Source organism: Dasypus novemcinctus, chromosome 13 (genome assembly GCF_030445035.2).
Source record: "Dasypus novemcinctus isolate mDasNov1 chromosome 13, mDasNov1.1.hap2, whole genome shotgun sequence".
Classification (NCBI taxonomy): Eukaryota; Metazoa; Chordata; class Mammalia; order Cingulata; family Dasypodidae; genus Dasypus; species Dasypus novemcinctus.
This window is the reverse complement of record NC_080685.1, coordinates 92,770,129-92,787,895: the sequence shown is the minus strand read 5'-3', so window position 1 is coordinate 92,787,895 and position 17,767 is coordinate 92,770,129. Positions and strand designations below refer to the sequence as shown.

The 17,767-nt window shown below is 47.1% G+C and overlaps 1 pseudogene; it reads right to left on the bottom strand.

The window, feature by feature from the left end:
* Window positions 1–9,105: 9,105 nt before the first annotated feature.
* Window positions 9,106–14,880, bottom strand: LOC101438669 (high affinity immunoglobulin alpha and immunoglobulin mu Fc receptor-like; annotated as a pseudogene).
* Window positions 14,881–17,767: the final 2,887 nt, after the last annotated feature.

Genomic DNA, 17,767 nt, shown 5'->3' with positions numbered 1-17,767 from the left:
CTGTGACTCTGTCCCTACCTCTCGAAAAGGAGAAAGTTGGGAGAAGTTTCATCCATCCCTGGGGCAATGAAGGCAATTTGAGCATCCACAGTTATAGCACCAATTACATCCTTGGCTCCTACTGCACAACCAGCAAGGGAGAAAGGGCAGGAAGCCCTAAACTGAAGAGAAAAACTGCACCCAGAATAAATACTCTAGAAAGCCAGATGCCAAGACACCAACCAAAAATTACAATCCACACCAAGAAACAGGAAGCTATGGCCCAGTTAAAGGAACAAGATAAGTCTCCAGATGACATAAAGGAGTTGAGACAACTAATCATAGATGTTCAAATGATCTCCTTAATAAATTCAATAAGATGGATAAAGAGATTAAGGATATTAAGAAGACACTGGATGAACACAAAGAAGAATTTGAAAGCATGCATAGAAAAATAGCACATCTTATGGGAATGAAAGGCACAATAAACAAAATTTAAAAAAACATTGGAATCATATAATAGCAGATTTGGGGTGGCAGAAGAAAAGACTGGTAAGCTTGAAGAAATGGCCTCTGAAAGTGAACATACAAAAGAACAGATGAAGAAAAGAATGGAAAAAATTGAACAAGGTGTCAGGGAACCAAACAATGGCCAGAGTTATGCAAACATATGTGCCATGGGTATCCCAGAAGGAGAAGAGAAGGGAAAAGATGCAGAAGAAATATTCAAAGAAATAATGTTAGAAAATTTCCCAACCCTATTGAAGGACATAGATATCCATGTCCAAGAAGCACTATGCACTCCCATCCAAAAAAATCTGAATATACCAACTCCAAGACATATACAAATCAGAACATCAAATGCCAAAGACAAAGAGAGAATTCTGAGAACAGCAAGAGTAAAGCAATGCATAACATATAAGGGATACCCAATAAGATTAAGTGCTGATTTCTCACCAGAAACCATGGTAAGAAGACAGTGGTCTGATATAGTTAAGATACGACAAGAGAAAAACTTCCAGCCAAGTATTTTATATCCAGAAAGACTGTCTTTTAAAAATGAGGGCAAAATTAGAATATTCACAGATAAACAGAAACTGAGAAAATTTCTAAGCAAGAGACCAGATATTCAGGAAATAGTAAAGGGTGTGCTAGAGCCTGAAAAGAAAAGACAGGAGAGAGAGGCCTGGAAGATTATATCTTCATTTCTGTCAAAAGAGTGGTGAAAATAAAATATAACACATAAAACTCAAGTAGTCAGGAATAAACTTAACCAATGATGTAAAGCACTTATATTCAGAAAACTGCAACCCAAAATTAAAAGAAATTAAAGAAGTCCAAAGTAACTGGAAAAATATTCCATGCTCATGGATTAGAAGACTAAATTTCATTAAGATGTCAATTCTACTCAAATCGATATATAGATTCAATGCAACCCTGATAAAAATTCCACCAGCATTTTAAAAAAATTTGAAAACACAATTATCAAATTTATTTGGAAGAGTAAGTGGTCCTGAATAGCCAGAAACATCATAAAAGGAAAAGCAGACCCTCCATCTCTGGACTTTAAATCATAGTACCAAGCTATAATGGTAAAAACAGCATGGTACTGGCATAAAGACAGATACATAGATCACTGGAACCAAATCGATGACTCAGAAACAGACCCTCACATGTATGGTCAAGTGGTTTTTGACTAGCCTGCCAAACTCACACAGCTTGGGCAGAACAGTCCATTCAGTAAAATGGTGCTGAAAGAATTGGATATCTATAGCCAAAAGAAGGAAAGAGGACCTCTATCTCACACCTTATCCAAAAATTAACTCTAAATGGATCAAAAACCCAAAACTAAAAGCAATAACCACAAAACTTCTAGAAGAAATTGTAGGAAAATGTATTTAAAACCTGGTGGTAGGTGATGGATTCTTAATGGAGATAAGAGAAGGACTGAGATGATGTTTAATGTATGTAGAAATTTTAATTAGCTTTACTTTAAAAGTGTGGAAGTGTATAGAATGGATGGTTAAAATCACAATAGCTAGCTTATAAATAGGGATGTGGCTGAAAATGGTAGTCTAGGATTGTAAATGCCAATTGACAGAATGTTAAAGAATAATCTATGAACTGAATAGCACAGTAAACCAAGAGGTGGATGAGAATCATGGTTGATGGTACAGATGCAAGAGTGTCCTTTGTGAGCTAGAGCAAATGTATATCACTACTGAAGGTTATTGGGAACGCATGGGAAAAATTCAACTGGAATGACATGTGAACTGTGGTTAGCAGTAATAATATAATAGTCTTGCATCTATGCCAAAGATATACTGTGTTGCTAATGAGGCATTATGGAAAATGTGAGCCAAAAGTATACTATGGACATGGTAATAATCAGATGATATCTTATCAGTGGTGTGTTGCTAGAAGGGTGTTACTTGGGAATTCTGCATATATACATGATTGTTTTATAAGTTTACAACTTCTATCATAAAAAATATATTTAAAAAATAATAACAAGGTGCGTTGGGGGAAAAACACACCAAATGTAAGATAAGGACTATAATTAGTAGTAAGATTTTGACAATATTCTTTCATAATTTGCAACAAATGTCTCATGACAATGCAAGGTGTTGGTGGAGGGTTGATTATGGGACCCCTGTATGATGCTATGCATGTTTGCTTTGTAAGTTCACAACTTTTATTATACACTTAATTGTTTATGTATGTCCATATATAAATGACATAAAGATAATAATAATAGGGAGGGTTGGTGGAAACTACTTTGTTTAGTAGTAATATTTTGACAATGATCTTTAATCATTAATTTAGAAAGTTTTACAATAGTGTAAGGTATTGGTGGTAGGGTGAGTTATGAGAGTCCTGTATGATGTTATATATGTTTGTTTTGTAAGTTCACACTTATTACTATACATTTATTGTTTATGTATGTTTATATCATTCTTTCTGTTTTGCTTTTAGGTATTATCTTATTCCTATAAGCAAAACTGAGAAGGTCTGGATAATGTCCTTCAGGGAACTAAATGCAAAGAGTAAACCTCTAAAATTAGATTAATAGAAAACCAGCTCAATTAGTTTTAGAATTTTCAAACAGCTTAAGTGAAGAAATTTTAATAAGCATATTTTCCAGCTATCAAATAGGGAAATTAAGGCCTAGATTGTTAGCTCTTGCAGCTCTGTTCTCCAATTGTCATTTCTAAGTCCCAAGGTGCTTTATTCTTTGTGTATAACCTAATAGCACCCTAGAATATATATATATATATATTTTTTTTTGATCCCCCCTTGTGGCTTTTTGCATGCTGTCTGCTCTCTGTGTCCATTTGCTGTGCATTCTTCTGTGTCTGTATTTATTTATTTCCCCTCCCCACTGCTCTCTGTGTCCATTTCTGCACGCTCTTCTGTGTTTCTGCTTGTCTCCCTTTTTTCTGTTGTTGCGTTACCTTGCTGAGTCAGCTCTCCATGGTGCCTGTGGGCCGGGTGGTGCTCTGCAGGGTGTGAGTGAGCCTGCCTTCACAAGGAGGCCCCGGGACACAAATCCAGGGCCTCTCATATGGTAGACAGGAGCCCACCTAATTGAGCCACAGCCGCTTCCCCCTAGAATATTTTTAAGGTCTTATATGACACCTGGAACTCAGAACTAAAGTTAACCAGCAATTAAAGTGCTGAAAAAGCATCATTAATTCTAAAAGACCACCCCTATTAAAGAAGCTGGAAAGAACCAGATTTCAGTTAAAAGACAAATGAGACTAATCTAAAGACTAAGGAGAATTGGGATACAAGGAAAAAGGTAATATTATCAGTATTCAAAATTTTAAGTACTACAGGGACCAGAAAGAAAAATTTATTTTGTCAAGAAAGTTCTTTAGGTATTCTGTGAAGCACTATCTAATTTAACCTTTCTAGTTAGTTTATTTAAACATCATAGCTAACATGGAAACTAAATAACGAATGAGGATATGTTATTCTGTATAGAATTGTGATTATATCCTGATGCATTTCAAAGTATTTTAGGAATAAGATAGAAAGGCATTTGCAAAGTCCCTAGGGACTAGGGAAAAAATGTAGAAATATTAAACTTCTTGTCTTGGGAAATTCCTACTATTCTCTCAAATAATAGGAGTTCCCAGTTTATTGAAATGGTAGAACTCTGCAAGGTAAAAGGTAAAAGTGTTTCCATGAAAAGGAAACACGCTAGTAAGTTGAGACTTCTCCAGGCTTGCACTCATGAAACTTATTTCTGTAATGAGGAAGCTAAACCTAACTGCAATTAATGCCTAAGAGTCACTCAAGAGAACCTCTTTGTTACTCAAATTGGCCTGCCTCTCCAAGCCAAACTCTCACTAACTTCTTCCCTGGACAGGACTTCCAGGGATAGTTTCCCTGGCAATGTAGGATTTGACTTCTAGGAATTTCCTGGTAATGAGGCAGGCTAGATTAGGAATCAATAGATGGATCTGGAATCTGGCAGAAAAAAAATGCTGCCATTAAACACAGGGCCATTGGTACCTCCAAGATGGCTGCTACTCCCATTCAGGATAAGATTTCCTCTGGGATCAAGGAGAAGCCCTGGGTGTTCTCCAGGGGGCCTTACATTTGGGTCCTTCTGGGGGATTGAGGGACAGGGTAATCAATAAAAACAGCAAACAGCTGGGACTCTTTCCCGTCATTAGCAAAACGGCAGAATAATTAATGGTTAAAAGGCAAGGACCAGGGAAGTGTGTGCAGCTTAAGCGATTGAGCTCCAATCTACCACGGGGGTCCCAAATTCGGTACGCAGGGCCTCCTGGTGAAGGCGAGCTGGCCGGCACCACAGATTGCTGGCCCGTGGGGCAAGCTGATGCAACAAGATGATGCAAAAAAAAAAAAAGACAGAGGAAAAACAATGAGAGACAAAGGAAACCAGGGAGCGAGGTGACTCAAGCGAGTGAGTGCCTCTCTCCCACATTGGAGGTCCCAGGATCAGTTCCCAGGACATCCTAAATGAGAAGGGAAGACAAGCAGACACAGAAGAATGTGCAGCGAATGGACACAGAGAGCAGATAGCAAGTGTAGGCAGCAAGGAGGTGATAAATAGAATAAAATAAATCTTTAAAAAAAAAGCTAGCTCCCAAGCTAAACAACCCCCTGTTCTTGCCTTCATCCCCCCTGCCTAGAACAGCACACAAGTAAACCTGGGCATTTGTAATCTGTCATGGGGAATTGTAGTCTGTAAATCAACCCTCTTTATCACTTTTCAGGCCCTTCCCCTCTACCTTGGGACCCTTAATCTGTTATTTTCTCCCATTTCTCTTCTCTCCATTCCATAATTAATTACTGGCCTGACTAACCTGGCTTGCTCTTGAAATTCTTCTTTTGTAGCTTAGCCAGGAACCTAGACAAAATCCCACAACAGTAACACAGGACTTGACAGCTCCCAGGGATCAACCTCCCTGGCAACATGGGATTAGACCAAAAGGGGGAAAGAAATAGAGCAGAATGAAGTTTTAACAGCTTAGAGATTTCCAGTAGAAATCTTGGGAGGTCATTTTGGAGGTTACTCTTATGCAGAGTTCAGCCAGGTTATCAAGTTACTTACTAAGTTTATTTTTCAGAAAATCTCTGAATTATTCCTATGCCAGATAAGTTCTTGAACCCAAACAAGAGTGACAACCAGCTTCATTCCTTTACCCTATAATTTTGACACCTTCCAGCATGAAGAAGCCAGAAATATCCCACATCTGGTTATTCTGACTAAGGACTTGCCATTGTAATGATTACTCCAAACTGATCTGGCCTTTGTATATATGGACATTTCTATTGAAATGTTATATGTATATCAAACACCTTCCTGTTTGATATCCAGATGAAAAACCTTGTAGCTGAACTTTATTTTTGGCATGCCTCTCTCTTAGATGCCTTGACCTCTGATAATGGCTGTAACTTTGTGACTCACCCTCCGCCTGTCAGTACCCATCCCCATCCTGATTCATCCTTTTAATGTTTATTAATGAAAGAAACTGTGTAAACTCCACACCAGTTGCTCATGAGCATCCTGATGTCATAAAATACGTGCACAAGCCTGAAAGAGGAGAAGAAGTCAGCCTTTAAAATCTTAAACAAGAAGAGGCTGATGAAATAACCAGTTTATAAATTCAGACAAGGAGGAAGGCAGCGTGGCATTGTGATCAAGGGCAGAAGCCTGGAGGCGGGCCGCTTTGCATTCAATTCCCAGCTTGCCCTTTCCCTAGTAGTATAACTAGTTAATTTCTCTGGAATTTGTTTTTCTCATCGGTAAAATGGGACTATAACCTATAGAAATGGTGTGTCAAATGAGATACTGAACGGGAAAACACCTAGGATGGTGTCTCTGTGTAGAAATACTTAAGTAGCAGGAGACTAAAAAGGAGAAGGGGCATGGAACTGAGATCTGGAGGGCCGTGCCGTTTCCCGACAATTAGAAAGCTCATGTGAAAGTCAGTGGCTCCCTTGGATCCTGGGTTAGAAGTCCCCATGGATGCTCCTGGTTCTGGTCTAGCGATGAATGTTTCCCTGCCCCTCATCCCAGTGGTGCGAGCACTGGGCTCACTGGGGAAATAAGATGAAAAAATAATCACTGACAATACCAAGTGGTAGAGTTTGCCTATTTTATTTCTTTGGCCTCTGGTGCCTTAAGTCAACTCACTCCTGCCCATTTCCACGCATCAGTTAGATCATAAAGGAGAGCTGCAAACATTTAGCACTGCCCCACTTCCTTCCTGGCAGAGGTTTAACGCAGAGCTTATCTGCGCTGCTCCAAACCCTTGGCCCTGAGACTCGGATTTTGGCTCTGCTCTGGCTCTTTGAAATTGTCCTGGCTCCTCCTGCTGGTGGACCTCAGTTTTCCCAAACACCCTGACTTCTGGAAGCTGCTCCTCATTCCAGCCGTTCGGCCACTTCCCTTGCTGGCGTGATCCTCCCCCTCTCTTCCCTCTCTCCCCAGACACGAGGTGGCCAGACAGGACGTTCTAACTGCTAAATCCAAGCAGCAAGCATTAGAGGCGTTCCGAGGAAGAAGGGGTCCCTGAGAGCTGGGATGGTCGGGAAAGCTTTTGTGGAAGTGGCGTCTGTCCCTTCAGGTGCGGGCAGGGGCAGGAGAGTGTTGTACCGTTTTATGTTTAGTGCAGGGGTTGGCAAATACGGCTCCAGGGTCAAATCCAGGCTGCCGCCTGTTTCTCCAACTACAGTCTGGTTGGAGCCCAGCCACACTCTTGCCTTTACTTGTTGTCTGTGGTTGCTTTTGTGCTACCACAGCAGAGTACTGACAGAGACCCTGAGGCCTGCAAAGTCTACAATACTTACAATCTGGCCCATCACAGAAAACGTTTGCTAACCCCTGGTTTAGTGCATCAACATTTTCAAAGAAGCAGTGACCCGGGGACCTCCAGTCCTGTGAGATCGCGCCACCCAGACGTCACAGAGCTGCATGCTTGGGAAACTCATGCACCATCCCCACCTCCTGGCTATTCGCAGTGCGCCTTAGTGGACAGGGGCTATGAGGAATCCTGCGTGGAAGCCTCTTTGTGGTTTCGCCCAGTACTTTCTAATCCTCTTTGATATGCCAAACCGTCTTTTCCTCAGCACACCTCCTGAGCACACCTCCTGAGAGTCTGGCATTCCGCGGAAGCCCTGGTGAAGCCTGGTTAGGAGGAGCAAACATACCCAGGCTGGGTTCTCAGCCCATCCCTGCCGCTAATTACCTGCGTGGCCTTGGCTGACTGACACACCACTCGGGGCCTGTGATCTCATTGCTTGAATGGGATAACAATGCCTGTCTTATCTCTCTCGTAGACTGTTGGGCAATTCATTGAGATAGGTGCATACAAATTGTTTGGAGATAGGATCCGCTGCAGAATCATTAAGTTTTGACAAAGAGCTCTGTGTGGATTTGCTGCTTTTCTGGGGCAGTGGAAAGGGCACCATTATTCACTGGGTTGAGGGGCTTCTCCTCAGCTGGGCCTCAGGGACCTCGCCTCTAGACCAAGGGTTTTAGACTAATCTTTTATTTATTTTTATTTTATTGTTATTATTTTTCAAAAGGTAGAAGGATCACACAAAATGTTACATTGAAAAATATAAAGGAAGTGGACTTGGCCCAGTGGTTAGGGCGTCCGTCTACCATATGGGAGGTCCGCGGTTCAAACCCCGGGCCTCCTTGACCCGTGTGGAGCTGGCCATGCGCAGTGCTGATGCGCGCAAGGAGTGCCGTGCCACGCAGGGGTGTTCCCCGCGTAGGGGAGCCCCTAGCGCAGGGAGTGCACCCCGTAAGGAAAGCCACCCAGCACAAAAGAAAGTGCAGCCTGCCCAGGAATGGCGCCGCCCACACGGAGAGCTGACACAGCAAGATGACGCAACAAAAAGAAACACAGATTCCTGGTGCTGCTGATAAGGATAGAAGCGGTCACAGAAGATCATGCAGCGAATGGACACAGAGAGCAGACAACTGGGGGAGGGGGAGAAGGGGAGAGAAATAAATTTAAAAAATAAATCTTTTTAAAAAATTATATAAGAGGTTCCCATATACCCTACTCCCCCTACCCCCACTCCTCACACATTGACAACTTCTTTCATTAGTGTGGTACTTGATTGCATTTGATGAGTACATTTTAGACTAGTCTTTAAGGATTAACTAGTCTAAAATGCTACGATCCTATTTAGTTAGATGAATGTAACTTCCTACTTTTCACCTTTTCCAGTGCTTAGTGCATCCTTTCTTGAGGACTTCCTTGAGTCACACTGTCACACTGTCTCTAGGCCCGAGGATGATTACCTAATATGCCCCCCGCCCCTGCCGTCAGCCTGGCAGCCTTCCCTTGCTCAGACGGAGCCCCAGCTCCACCAGCTTCCCTTCATCCAGGTGGAGGAAGGAGCTGAGAAGAGCAAGGGCAGGGCGGGGGCGGTTCATGGAGGTGTCCGGTCCTGCTTCTGCCTTCCACGGTGACTGAGCAGCTTAGCCTTCCACTCCTCGGGGTCCTGGGTCCCTTGCCGGGACAGCCAGGCTGGCATGGGTAGGAGAGTCACCACGGACCATCTTCCTCTCCATGTGGGATGGCTGGTCTGGTCGGAGGCTCAGCTCCAGGAGATGTGTCATCTGGGTCAGGACCACCCCTGGTGCCCTTGTTTCCTCCTGAGCTGCACAGACACAGGGAGGGTACCAGGTGCAGAGAGCACTGGTTTTGTGTCCTGGGAGCCACCTCCACTCACCACATGCCTTCAGGAACTTTCGAGCACAGAAGATGAGCAGTGGGGCCCTCAGATCAATGGGGACAGCCCAGGCCTCAGGGCCCTGGTCTGAGAACCTTAGGCTCCTCTGCTGGCCCTCAGATCTCCCCCTTCCCTTTCCTCACCAGGTCTAACCCCCACGGAGCACTGACCTGAGGAAGGCTGAAACCTGCACACATTGATCTAAGCTGGCTCTGGCTGGGCCATGCCAAGGGTGCTAAGACAGAGATAGGCCCCATGTCAGGGCCCTGCACACCTACTGTGTGCTGCTGGGGTTGCTCCTGTGTTCCATACCCCTATGGCGTTGGCACTTGTCTTGCCATCCTCGGAAGAGTCTCTCCTAAGGCTCTGGGATACCACTGAGAATAAGGACAGAGACGATTTCCCCCATTTTGCTGATAAAGCTAAGGTCCTGAGAGGCGAATGGCTCAGTAGACCTTAGCCCTTCTATATCCCCAAGGCCTAGCACCCACTCTGTCCCCACCCACCACTTCGCTCCCCAGCCTTGGGGCTACGTAAATTCAACTCACAGGTCCTCCTGCTCTGGAGCTTCCTTTGCAAGAGAACAAGAGGCACAAGCACAAAAGACACCAGCACTGTAGAGACTGGGGTCAGGATCCCAGCAAGGCTTGACTCTTCTGGAGAAGAACTGGAGTGGGCGGGAGGGGGAGAGCACAGGAGAAGGAGATTGGAGCTGCATGGGGGACTAAAGACCATTCAGCCCGAGCCCCTCATTTTATAGGGGAGAAGCTCAGGCAAAACGAATTGCAGTTGTCTCATTTCTTACAAATTCTGAAACTGCAAATCAGCGTCCTTGCTAAAACTTTCCATCACGCTACAATCAATACTTGCTGCATTTTAGCCATTCACAGGTGTGTGCAGAATGGCAAAAAATTTGGGTTGCCCGAAGTGAACGCTCCTGGCTGAGGTCGGGTGAGGCGACGCCCTGCCTTCCTACTCAGTATTCAGAATGCAAACAAGCACCCTCTTTGCAGTATATTTAGTGCCATGTTTTTTGCATTTTTGTGCCGTTTTTGGGTGATTTTGCTGTTTAAATGGTCTTGAGTATGATGTGTCTTACTCATGTAAGTGCATGTTAGATACGCCTCATTCAGGCATGAGTTGTAGTGCTGTTGGCTGCGAGTTCAAAGTGGATGAATCAACCTTATATTAAATAAGGTGTCTTTAAGCAGAAAGAAACATTAAACAAGGCTATGTATTAACCAGTTGATGAAAACTGACTGGAGGCTCTCAGGAACCTAACACTATTTTCCTCAGGAGCAATGCCTCGGTATCCACCAGTTCAGTGTTCGAGGTGACTTTATAGAGTGCAATTACCACAAGTGGTGAGAATTAGCAGGAGCTGCCCTCGCCCCCATGGCTGGTCATAGTGGAGCTGGGAATCGGGCTCCTGTTTCCCCGTCTCCAGTTCCCAAGAGCTGGGTCCTTTCCCCACACCCCCTGTGTGTGGAGCCTACTCTATACCAGAGCAGGAAAGAGGACCAAGGGGCCTCAGGAAACTCAGGGTGGAGCTTGGCCCTGCCACAATCCTTCCTTGTGGCTTTAGCAAGTCACTTGCCCTTTCCGGACCCTCTGCTCCTCATCTTTCACAAGTAAGTCCTGAAGGTTCTGCCCAAATATCTGCCTTTCATTTCAATTTTGCTTGAAAACTGTGTGGAAATACCGAGGTAGCATTCTCACGGCAAGGACCCTGAATTTTACATCCTTGGTCCTTTACTGTCTTGTGGGCACAAAGGGAAAGGAGGAAGCAGAGGGAAGGGGCGTGGAGATCAGCCTATTGGATGGCGTGCCAGGGAATGAGACAGACATGGCCCAACCAAGGGCCGGGAGCTGGGCGCTGACCTCTCCTTGGAGGAGCCCTTGGCAAGGGGCCTCTGGGGTCCTGCTGCCAAGGCCTGGCTTGACGTTGCTTGGGGACCACCGTCTCCAGCAGCTCCTGCCTGGTCTCCATCAGGGCTTCCCTCGGTGGATGCTGTCTCTGTGCTGGTGATTCCCAAGGTCCACATGCCTGGGGCTGGGGTGGCTTTAATGGGGCCCAACGCTTGTCGCCTAGAAACTGGCATTGCCTCTTGGAGGGTTTCCCAGGTCCACTTTTCTGACACCAGGGTTGATGGCCTGATGGTTCCAATGACCTTCCAGTTTCCATCTAGGCCTATTCTGACCCTCCTTGTTTCTTCTCCTCGTCTGTCAGCCTTGGTAGTTGATATCTCCCTGCTTCCCTCACTCTCCCCAGCCCTGTTTCCTATTGAAGTTTTGGTGGCCCACACCCAAATGCCTTCTGATGTCTTGGACAGGCCTCCAGTTTTCACAGTCTGACTCTCTGGGGTAGAAACTGTTGCTCTGAAGGAACCCTCCACCCAGCTGCCCATCGCTGGACCTATTGCCCCCTTTGTTCCTGAGGATTGTCCTCTCTTAGTTGGAGCTGTCATTCTGCTAGGTTCTAGAGTCAGAGCAGCTCTGTCACAACCTGTCCCCTGTCCTTCTATAGTCTGGGTGGCTGGGATCCATCTGTTGACCACTGGAGATGCTGTTCCAAAGGATCTCACGGCAAGCTCCTCAGCAGCCACAGTGGCTGAGGGGATGATAATGGAAGAACCTGTGTGCAAAGCAAAGACAGACCATATGGGAAGGCTCTCCAGGCTACCTACTGGATTTAGTAAAGGATGCCAGGTTTAAAAGGTTTGTTAGATGGAATGCAACCTCACTAGGAGATGCAGTCCATGGCTGATATATTGGATAAAATACAATATTTGGGAAACTAGATGCATTTTCTAGTGTGTTATGAATTATGACATTTTAAGTTCCTATCTCCTTCTCCCAAGCCCATATATTCTCTACACAGCTGTCCAGGACCCACTGCTGCCCCTTTACCCCAGTTCCAGTACAGCAGCCAATCTCAGCAGTTGATTAGGTGGCAGCAGTGAATAAACCAGATCTCAGGTGCGAGTGCCTGGCCACTTCCCATTCTTTTGTAGGGTGGCCTTTCACAGCTGGGGTGCCCTTCTCTCATCCTCTGGGTGCCTGGCTCTGGATCAACCCTCTGGAACCTGGCACAGAGCAGGACGGGCCTGCTAACCGTCAGATGCCCATGGAGGGGCTCAACCAGTTTCTGTCTTAGGAGAGCCTGATTCTTCTGTCCTTGCAGCTCTCCTGCCTCTTACCTGCTCTGCAGTGCTCCCTCCTCTGCATGTCTGAATGCTGTGACATGTTGACAGTAAGGGGCAACATTATCCAATTCATGCACAGCATGCAGAGGGGACAGGTTGGATAGTTTATGTGCATTCAGTTGGGGAGATTTTCCTCATATCTATCTGACATTCCTTCTGAAGTGAAATCCATTTCTTAAAGGCCTTGCCTCCCCATTAGCTGCTCATCATCACTCATGCAGAGTTTAAAATCTTCTTGAGCCTCTGAGCTGCCTCTCCTAGCTCCTTCCCTTTCTAACATCCATTTCACCAAACTTGCCCCAATAGCCATCAACTTGTACCCAGGAGTCAGTCAGATTCATGCTGAAGAAAAACATGTCATTTCTGTTTCTAATGCCACAGCGGTAGTACCCCACATCCTCTGGGAGCAGCTGGGACAGCCTCACCACAAAGAAGCCACACTGTGGGAAGTCCTCTAGAGCCACGCGGCCACGGTAGCGAAGGTTGGTGTAGTGGTTGGTGGACACCGTGTGGCAGCTCCACATCGGGGGGCCCAGGCGGCACCAGTACTTCCTCTGGTGCCTGTTGATGGACGTGGGGTTGTAACGGCACTTGATGGTGACATCTCCCCCGGGCTCCCCAGACACCAGCCTTGGGCCCTTCAAAGCATTTGCAGCCGGAGGCAGAGAATAGTCAAGGAGAGCGGGTGCTGAGTATGGTCAGTGTTTAGGGAGGGTCAAACTCCAAAGTCCACCTGAATCAGGGGACAGAGCAGGTAATGCCTCTGTGAAGGTGAAGCTAAAAAAAGTTGAAATAGAGATAACAGAGCTTAGCCTTTGGGGCAGGAGTCACCGCAAGATCAGGAATGGAGCTGTATCTAAGGCTCGCTCTGAGAGATGAGAATGTCATAATAACCTCACTCACTATTTAGCTGAGGCGTCCATGCCAGGTGCTCTCATACAAGATGGTGAACCTATGTGTGTCCAGAGCCTGGGTTCATTTACCCTGCTCCAATGTCAGGTTTTAAAAAGCTGCCACAGGAGCACCTGTAAGAGGGCAGAGGCGACATCTGATAGAAGAGCCGCGGTTTGCATGGACTGTAAATGAGAGAGGCTAAATAGTAAGAACGGTCAGTGTGTGTTTCCTCTGAAAAGGTGCCTATGTCCTGAAACGCAGGAATCCTGGTCTGCTGCGTGAATATATCCCCAGAACAGTGTTTGCAAAATTTTTTGTACTGGCCTCTTATCTGTAGAAATAGGAAAACCAAGAGTAAAAGCACCAAGGAGCTGTGTTATGAATATGTCTGCTTTGGCGATAGGCATAGAGATGATTCATGGTCGAATCAGAGTCTGTGGCCTGGTTATTGATGAGTTAAATGTTGGTAGGGTGCCTCCTCCTACTTGCTCTGTGGACTTCTCTGCTCCTTGGTGAAATCGTAATACAAAGTTTCCTCTAGTTTGAGCTTGTTTATCTAGTCCACTGGAATCTCCTGTGCAGTTGAAGCCTTTTCCTCCCTCCCAGCTGGGACCTGCTTCCAGCCTGGGGCCTGCAGGGAGGAAAGGGGCAATTGGGGATCTTTCCTTGCCCTCCCCCTTCAGATACTAAAAGGGGTATTTTGGTCCCCCTCAGCACTCGGCATGGAGGGGAAAGAGGAGAAACAAATGGACAGTTGTGATCTGCTGGTCATGCTTTCCAGGCATGGCAGATGTCCAAAGCTGCGGCTTGCTTACTTTTTTTTTCACTGATGGGAAATTCACATAAGAAAAAATTAATCATTTTGAAGTGAACATTCAGAAGCATCTAGTACCTTCATACTCACTCCAAAATCAAACCCTGAACCCATTAGCAGTTACTTTCCCTTCCCATTCCCATTTATGGATTTACCCATTCTGGAAATTTCACATGAATGGCCTTTGGGTCTGGCTTTCACTTAGCATAACGTTTCCGAGGCTCATCCACGTTGTGGGATGCACCAGAACTCCCTTCCTTCTCACGGCCTCTGTCTCTTGAGGCATTGTTCTGCGTCCCCCAGATCCACTTTTGGAGCCTCTGGAGGCAGTGCCTTCCTGCTGGCCTCAGGACTCCCTCTCTGTCACCAGGACTGGACTTCTGGCGGTCCACCCTCCTTGCTATGGTCACAGCCCCTGGTCTGTCCTCTAGGTGGAGGCCCCGGGCCAGCTCCCTTCTCGAGGCCCCGCACTTGGTCCCAGGAAGCACACCTTAGTCCCACTGGCGAAGAAACCTGGAGCAGTTAAGTTCATTGAGTGGTTTTCTAGAAGTTCCTCCTCTTACTTGGCTTGCCCTTCCCTTCTCCCCTGGCAGGCAAGGGGAGCAGAGCACACTGCTTCCTCTCCCCAAAACAGGTCCTCAGGGAGCGTCCAGCCCTCCGATGATACTGCACCCTCTTCCATGTACCTGGAGGGCTGCTGGGTGGGCTTTGCTGGAACAGCCAGCTGTCCGAGCTCTTCCCGTGGTTCTCCATAGGTGCTTCAACATCTTTCTTTGGCACCCATGAATTTCTTCTCTGTGTTTGGGGACTTTAAACCCAAGAAAGAAAAAAAGTTCAGTTTAAAATCCTCTTGCCAGGACCTGCTACCTAACTGAGGGGGTGGGGATGGGGAGGTGATGTAGGAAAAAATGACAATGTAGGGCCCTGTGTTAAAAAATTATTAAGAATTCCTGGTGGTGATGGCAGAGCGTCAAACCAAGCGTGGGCCCTTCTGCAGGCCCAGGTCACAGGCCCAGGTCGCAGCCCCGGGTCACAGGCCCAGGTCGCAGGCCCAGGTCATGGGCCCAGGACACAGGCCCAGGTCGCAGCCCCAGGTTGCAGGCCCAGGTCACAGGCCCAGGTCACAGGCCCAGGCCCAGGTCGCCAGCCCTGCCTTTGCTCGTGTCCCCGGGGCTGGTTTAGGAAAGTCAGAGGCCCTGAGGGAGGAGGCAGCGAGAAGACAGCCAGTCCCCGTCCTGGACTGCAGGTCCTAGGATTGAGGGGGTGGTCTTTGGGTGGAGATTGAAGTGCTGACTAAAACACTTAGCTGCACCCTTAGAACGATCACGGCTAGAGGGCTTGAGGCTTAAAGTGACCGCTAGGACTGACCGCTACCTCCCGGTCAGCAGGAAAGTGCGGGGCCTGCGGGGTTTTCGTTTGGGGGTGGGGAAGCCTGCCCCTCCCGATGAATTTTGAAGTGGGCAGTGGGAGGGTAAAACATGGAGACTGTGATGAGAGCACATAGATACGGGCTTCCTTTGAGGTATTACACAGCTTGTTTATAAACTAGGCATAGTCATCAATCCTTTTAAAAATGATTATTACAGCATTTCCATGCGTTGATTAATTGATTCAACAGCGATCTCTTGAGCCTCTTCTTGGGAGCAGGGTCTGGTGCAGGGCTCTCTACAGCCTGACTCACTCTTCAGTGGCTCCCCGTCACCAGCAGGATAAAACCCCACTGCCACCGCAGAGAGACGGGGTCACGGGGACCTGGGCCTCATCCCCCCCCGGGCAGCCACCACCCCAGATGGCGAGGACATTCCAGGCAGGGATCCTGTCCTTCGTCTCTGTCCTCAGTGCCCGCACATAGTAGGACTGCAGTTAAGTGTGTACTGAATAAATAGACTCCGGACTCTTTAAAGGTAGGCCAGGCTCTTCATCTTTACGTTCCTAGTGCTGTTCAGAGGACACTTAACTGTTTGCAGAATGAACAGCAACGAAGCACGGCTGCTTGTGCCTGTTGCATGCCCTGGGACCCTTATCTTGAAAATGCAGCCAGCTTTCCATTATCTCTTTAAACGGAAGAGGGCAGACGCATGGGCAATGACAAAGCAGTGGTGTTCTAGAAGCCTTCAAGGCGGGCACACGCCCACTCGTGTGCGCTTTGCCTCCCTCATCCCTGGGGTCGGGTCTGACCACTCCCTGGATCCAGTGCACGGCCTGCATCCCAGGAGAGAGGGCCAAGGATACGCCCAAACGATGAATTCAAACCTGAATAGAAATTGTGGGACTGTGGACAAGTTCCTCATCTTTGGAAGTTATGTTCCTCAGATGAGGACGGTGGGAGAAGAGAGTGCACAGGTTGTACAACTGAAATGTGCACAGGTTGTACAATTGAAATGAGGAAACTGGCAAAGTCCCTGACAGCATGTCTCAGGGAGAGCAGCACCCCTCCCCCCTTCCTCTTTGCAGAAGGGGAATTGATTCCTAGGAGGGAAACTTCCAGGCTCACTGTGACGTGCCCCAGGCAGTGAGAGGGAGTTGAGAGTGTGCACGCAGGCCAAGCAGCCGTTGGTGGTGCCACGGTATGGCCCAGGCCCTGTTTGTTTCTCCTCTACCCCTTCCAGAAAGCTCTCCCTGTGCCCCTTCCCTCAGTCCTTCCCCTGCTTTGGTCTCCCCTCCAGCCTGGGGGCACCTCGAGGGCAGGACTTTGTCTCCTTCATCTCCCATCTCCGCTTGCCCAGGATCTGGCACGTGCTGGGAGCACAGCTACTGCAAACAAGAACCCACCACGCTGTCAGTGGGTGCCCTGCCGATCACCACCCAGTGGCTCTTGCACTGCTTGCTGATTAAAAACACAGAGGTTGTGTACTAGAGCTCTCTTGTATCATCCATTGGGCATTTGTGGGTACTCTTCCAGGATTGAAAATCTGCTCTTTGAATCTATGTTCTACCTGCAGTTCCTCGGACCTATAGGTTAAAAATTTTAAGAAGGCAGATTCCGTGCAGCCACCTCCTTCCTCCTCTGACACAAGCTTCACCAGAGTGAAGGGCAGCCACTGACAGCCAATGGCTTTGCCCAAGGGCAGGAGCCCACCTCGGTCCCCACCAAGTCTAAGTCCCCCAGGGCCACTGGCCAGCCTGGGACAGACTGTGGGGGAGGGAGCTACAAAGAGAAGAAAAGCGAATGGGGAAAAAAACAAGAGGAAGGCAGAGGAAGAAGGAAAGGTGGAGAGGAAAGGAAGGTGGGAGATGGGAAGGAGAAGGGAAGAGAAAGGAGAGAATGAGAGAAAACTCAACACTAAGGCACTCGAGGGGATGAGGTGCTGCAAACTATCGTTAGGGAAACTCATCGAGACCCCCGAAAGACTATATGGCATCTTTGGGCCAATTAGAAGGGACACTTCTTCTGTAAGGAAAAAAAAATGAAGTTCATACAGTGTCATACAGTTTGTACTTAACCATAGAGGACAGTATGTATTCTCCATGTGCCACCCCTTTTGAAGTCAGGCTGAGGGTCAGAATTGAGTCACTGAAAGCAATAGGAGAGGAAAAGAAATGACTCCATGGGATACTTGGAGTGCAGTTGCGACAAGTCTGCCTCATAACTGTGTGTGCTAATAAGTGTGCACTGCTCTGTGTGCTGCTATCCCAGAAC